We start from the raw sequence: 6,184 nt of genomic DNA, 5'->3' as shown, positions 1-6,184 counted from the left end.
TTTTCGTTTGGAGAATTTACTTTTTTTGGCTTGTCAAGTTTTTTTTTCATGATTAATTTTTTTCTCTTTCAATTAGCCCCCCCCCCCCCCTAGAATTTTTTTTTTCAATTTCCTTCCGACGCCAATGAATAATATTTAAAATAATGATAAATATTGTGTAATGAAACAATCAAAACTAAACGATTTTAGTGTTCAATTAGTTTTTTTTTTTGCACCGGGACCATGGTGACTACGTTTACACAAAGTGTCACTGTGCCCCGAAACATTCCGAATATGAGCGTTCACTATCGAACGCACCCTTGTGAGCAAAAATGCCGTCTGTTCAACCTGCAGCCCGGCTCAGCGCCAACGGTATAAGAAGTAGAAGTCAGGGAAGACGTGTGTATTTCCTCTAAATTTGTAAATCCAATCTTGTAAGTTTGTAAAGCCAAACTTGTAATCGTATCAGTTTCATAGACCAGCAGGCTACAGATCTGCAGCTGTATAAAATCACGAGGCCTCATTGTTAGTGAAATGGGTTCACTTTCAAAATATGGACCATTTCCCCTGTTTTTAGACACAATTATATACTAGACTACCAAATAAACAAAGGAATAGACAAAGTAAAAATAATCCGTGAAATGTTTTGTTTTTCACCTATATCAGGCAATTTCCATTCCTCATTTAAAAAAAAAATGAAAAGAAAAAACGGGGGAGCCTTTTATTGTAGTGGAAAGAGGGCATATCAAAACACACAAATAGGAATATTTTATCTAACTGCATAGTTTACAAGTCGCAGTGGGTTAACATAGCATCAACATTTTATTTTTAAACACACAACGCTGTTTTACGTGGAAGGGGGACTACTTTACCAGCAGTTCTGCATTTTAGCACAATTAGACGTCATTTTAACGCGTCTGAAACGTCGCTTCGTGAAAATGTATGTGCAGATCATGTAGAATGAGTCCCGTTAATTAAAGAAATTAATTCTGTCATATCTTATGCTTACAATTTATCATCACTGACAATTTATTTTGGGCACGTAGCATTGGGGGGTTGGGGGGGGGGCGGCTTTTAATATGATTTTGCGCAGGTATTATATCTATTTAAAAGCCAAGATATGAAGCACTTATCATAATTTTATGTTATATTTATTTTGACAGGTTTTCCAATTTGTGACGGATAGCTGTAAAAAGAAGAATATATAGACATATATGTACAGGTTTCCACATTTTCTTTTATGTGTGCTGGTAAATGAACTAGGCAAAGAAATATTCATCTTGATTCTGAAGTCAAACATTATGTACAAAGTTCAAAGTAGCATACAGGTTCTTTTTGTGAAGCAGTGTAAATAGGCCAACTAAAAAAATATTTATTTGATGTACTCCAACCAACCCATCAAAATCATACCTACTTACCCAATTATTTTTTTTTCTCAGCATTTTAATTTTTTTCATTACCATTTTTCTGGTTCCTTTGACATACAGATTGCCTATAGGGTTTTTAAAGTTAAAGTCTTTTATTTCCTAAAGATGTTAAAAGTTTTGATATCAACAAGTATTAAAACTGACTAGCTGTTCCATGTATACATTGAAATGAGAAAAAAAAATTAAATAACAATTATGTCTCAGTCAGTAATTTAAACGACAGTTATCAATGTGTTAGATAATTAGAAAACAATACTTACCTTCCTACCTACCTACCTACTAACCCTGAAAAATATGATCTGGAGTACATTATAAAAATCAAACAATTATTTTTTCATGAAAGCCCCAGCATTCTTTTTCTTGTCAGCAAGTAATGTCTCCTTACTATTATACATGTATATCCTTGTACATGTATGATTTGATACTGAATAAACTTAAAATTATGTTAATCAATACTTTGTAAAATGTTTACTGATAAGACATTGTTATAAAAGAAACATACTCTATTAATGACTAGTTACTATTATAATGTATATGTGTGTTATTTGAATAAACTTAAAATTATATTTATCATTACTTTATAAAATGTTTACTGATAAGACATTGTTACAAAAGAAACATACTCTAGTATGAAGAAACAAAATAGTTACAGGGAAGTTGAATAACTCATTTTTATGCCCTGCCATGAATATGGCCGGGGCATATAATGTTTGTCATGTCCGTCTTCCGTCCTTCCGTCACACTTTGCGTTTAGCCCTGTTCAAAGCTAAGTTTCAAAGAAACTATGCAAGATATTTTCATCAAACTTCATATGCTGATAGATATTGATGAGAGCTATGCAACTGCATCAAAATTTTTTGACCTTGACCTTTCCTTTGACCTTGACCTCACTTTTCTTAAATTAGTGTTTAGCTCAGTTATAAACATACCATTCAAGATGGTGTTATCAAATTTCACATGTTGATACAAACTTGCACGGATGATGCATCTCGGGATGGACACTACCAGACTTGCTTTGGATGCTGGATCTGACCTATATTTTCATTCCCAAGTAACTATGAGTCCGGCCTGAACTAAACTTGTATGCATGATGCATCTAGGGATTGACACTACCAGACTTGCTTCGGATGCTTGATCTGACCTATATTTTGCAAACAAGCAATTCAGCTGTATCACTATTCAAGATATTCTGATCAAATTTTATACACATGTATACAAATTTTCATGTTGCTTTACTAATATATCCTCGGCAGGGCATTCATGTCATGGATATATTTCTAATTTAACTGGAAAAATTATGTTATCAATTTGTACCCTTTCACGCTGAGAATAAAGATTTATATGGCATTGTTTTATCTGATGAAGTGTCTGAGAAAATAAGATTTTTTTGTCTTAAGGTAAATAAAACACTACTTATGCATACAAAGTTTTTAAACCTGTTGGTTGTTATTTTATGCAAATTAATTTGAAACTTGTATCTGTACATTCTGCATCCCGAATGAAGAAAATTATTTAAATTTGTAATACTGTAATAAGCAAACTTTTTAATGTGTTTAAAAGAATGAAATGAAATAATGTCAGTTCATCTTTTTTAAACAGATTGTTCCAAGAATGTAATAAAGCAGCATCATTTTGGTTGCACCGGTTAGCTCCCAATTGTTATGACACAGACAGAGTGTTCCAAGATCTCTACATAACTAAAGAAAATCTCTGTGGTATACATTTCTATTTTACTTTTATTATTGGTTAACCTAAGTTGAAAGTTTTATGAACTTTTCTGATCACCCATTGTCGGGCTCTGTTTTTCTGTATGCTCAGTTGTTCGTCTGTAAATTATATATTTTTGTCGCTATTTGAGAACAGACCAATACTGGGACAAACTGAACCAAAGTTGGTACAAAGAACCTTTGGTTACAATGGAATTAAAATTCTTCAAATGAAAGGCCAATTTTCATCTTCAAAGGTAGATAATTAAAAAAGGGGGAATAATTGGGAGAGTGTGGAGCCATAATACGGGACCAAAGTTAATAATACTTTTAAACAAATAATTTTTCAGAAGAGTTGATACTAAATTATGCGTTAAGTCCCATAACTGTATAAAAATAATCTTTTATTGGATGAAAGTATATGCAACTCGTATCAATATTATCAGATTAGACAATGTGTGTTTAATAACCTCTAATTTATCTGGGAATTTTCTGGGAAAAGAAAAATGAGTGTATTCTTTTATTTCTTGATTAATAAATAAAAAGCTTAACTTTGTTTATCTGATGCCTATTCTTAAATAATGATGATAATTATTATTACTATGTGAAGGCATTGTCTACTTACCATGTAAATATGTGAAAAAGTTGTCTGTCAATAAGTTTGATTTTATATTGACAGGTTCTACAAATTGTGATGGATATCCGTGTAGATGAAGAATACATCCCATATGTACAGGTTTCATGTTTTTCTTTTATGTTTACTAGTATATGACATATGCCAAAAATTATTCTAGTTTCTCAGGCAAAATATGGCAAAGTTTCATTTGGGATTTTTTAGCAGGTGTTATCCCCCTTTTCTTTAAAACAGATAATGATTGCTTTCTATTTTATCAATACTTTATAAAAGATTTTGCTGATAAAACATTGTTATAAAAATATGTTGTGTATCAGAATCTTAAGTATTTTAAAAGCATAGCACTTTTTGTCTCAACTTGGAAAATTAGAAAATACTTTAAAAGGGTACACACTTCCGCACCCAAAACAGGTTTCTGAGAAACTACTGTACAAATTAATTATATTGGCTTAAGTTAAAAAATATGATTATCTATTCATCCAAAATTTTAAAAGTTTCTAGATCATGTATTCTGGAAATTGATTTTAAACACAGATCCTCAGTTAAAGATTGCTTTGCCAGTGATGGAACATTAATTTTAATGGTAGAAAACTTAATGATGATGTTTAAGATTTAAATGCAATAATGACAGTATGTCTTTCTTAAACACAGATTGTTCCAGGAATGGTATAAAGCAGCATCATTTTGGTTGTACAGGTTATCTCCTAGATCCTAATGACACAGACACAGGGTTCCGTACACTCTACATAACCAAATTCTCTGTGGTATATATATCTTTATTACTTTTGTTATTGGTTCATTTATAATCTGAAAGCTTGTGAACGTTTCTGATCACCATCATTGTCCGGCCTCTTTCTGTCTGTTTGTCCGTAAACTTTTAACATACAGTTGTAAAAATTTAACCACAGTCATCATAAAGAATCTTTGGTAGTGATGCATTAATTATAATTTGTTTAAGGGTCAAGTCCAAATTCTAGAGGAGATAATTAAAAAGAAGGAAAACATATTTAAGACAGTGTGAAATCATATTATCGTTATTGGAGCAAAGTTTAAATAGGAAGATAAAAAAAATTGTTAAGAATTAAGCATTAAGTCAGAAAGGAGAAAACCTACATGTATGGTTCCTTAACTTTAGATTAAGCACATTTGATTATTAAGATTTGAAGGTCCCAAACTTAAGAGAGTTCTACTTTCAGTTTCAAGCATGCTTCCTGTCATAACAGGCTAGGCCAGAAGTTTTCAACTTAAATACATGCTTAAACATAGCATATAAAGAGAAATTTGTACATTCTTACAGCCGAAACAGATATACAAGTCAACCTTTTCGTGTTCAAAATATAATATGTTGATATGTTCTATTTTAACAAGAGTTACCTCTATTACATCAGGAGCAGCATCGTTTGTCACACGTTTCAAAAACTTAATTTTTTATGTATTAGCATTGCTTATTTATTTTCAAAAATTCAGATGTAATTTTAGTATACAAAATACCTTTCTTTAAAACCTATATACATATTTTACTGTCATAAATATACACATATTTAAAAGAAATAATTAAAATTTGAGGGCGAAACAACCCCTTAGTAACAGGGCAAGACATAGTGATGTCGCCCTCAGGGCAATGCAGCCCTCGCTCCTAGCAGCTGTCTAATCAAGTCAAAATCATGTGTTATAATCAAGGCTGATACACTTCTAGGTTTATGATATAAATGTACTTGTGGTTAAGATTCTAAGTTGTTTTTATCGTGGTCCCCGGACGGAGAATAAGCCCACAATTTGGTATCAAAATATGTAGAAAAAATCATTAAAAAAATTCTTCTCAAAAATTACTTGACCAGAGAAGATAAAGCTTATATCAGCTAGTGAGGTTACTGAAATATGTAAATTCTCAATTTTCAAAATTTTAAGAACAGGGAGGGGTAAGGGGAGAAGGAAAGGACAAAGGTGAGCATTGTGGCACAGAGACTTCTTGTTTATATTAATGTCGCTGTATAAAGTGCTATAAATGTCTTTTCATTGAAGTAAGGAAGATTGAGTTAAAGTAATATTCCCTTGATTTTCATTGATCTTTTATACATATTTGTAAGTAATTGAATTGATACAATTTAAAATATGAATTTAAAAATTATACCATGTCAGATTCATATATTCATATCAATTTGATGTCAGTTGATCTTGAACTGTTATCCAACAGATTTTCTAATAATGCAATTTTTTTATATAGATCAGATTCCAGTCCAGTGCTGTGTACAAAGGACTCTCCTCAGTCAATCAATGTAAGGCCTCAGCACCACGTACAGTATATGTACAGTATACATGTATGTACAGTATATGTACAGTATATGTACAGTATATGTACAGTATATGTACAGTGTACAAGGTACAGTTGTGTTCTCAGGGCCAACAGAAATTACAGAATTCTGTATTACTTGTGAACT

At 31.6% G+C, this 6,184-nt stretch overlaps 1 long non-coding RNA gene across 1 annotated transcript; it reads left to right on the top strand.

The window, feature by feature from the left end:
• Positions 1-2,736: 2,736 nt before the first annotated feature.
• LOC134240669 (uncharacterized) lies at positions 2,737-6,063 on the top strand. The gene is made up of 5 exons (XR_009986503.1): positions 2,737-2,803; positions 3,006-3,121; positions 3,792-3,848; positions 4,398-4,510; positions 5,971-6,063. It is a non-coding gene; the product is annotated as an uncharacterized LOC134240669 (long non-coding RNA).
• The last annotated feature ends 121 nt before the right edge of the window (positions 6,064-6,184 follow it).

Source organism: Saccostrea cucullata, unplaced genomic scaffold (genome assembly GCF_032062105.1).
Source record: "Saccostrea cucullata isolate Sc308-1 unplaced genomic scaffold, CSIRO_AGI_Scuc_v1 ctg7298, whole genome shotgun sequence".
Classification (NCBI taxonomy): Eukaryota; Metazoa; Mollusca; class Bivalvia; order Ostreida; family Ostreidae; genus Saccostrea; species Saccostrea cuccullata.
Note: the sequence above shows the minus strand (reverse complement) of the source record. Positions and strands in the feature narration are given on the sequence as shown.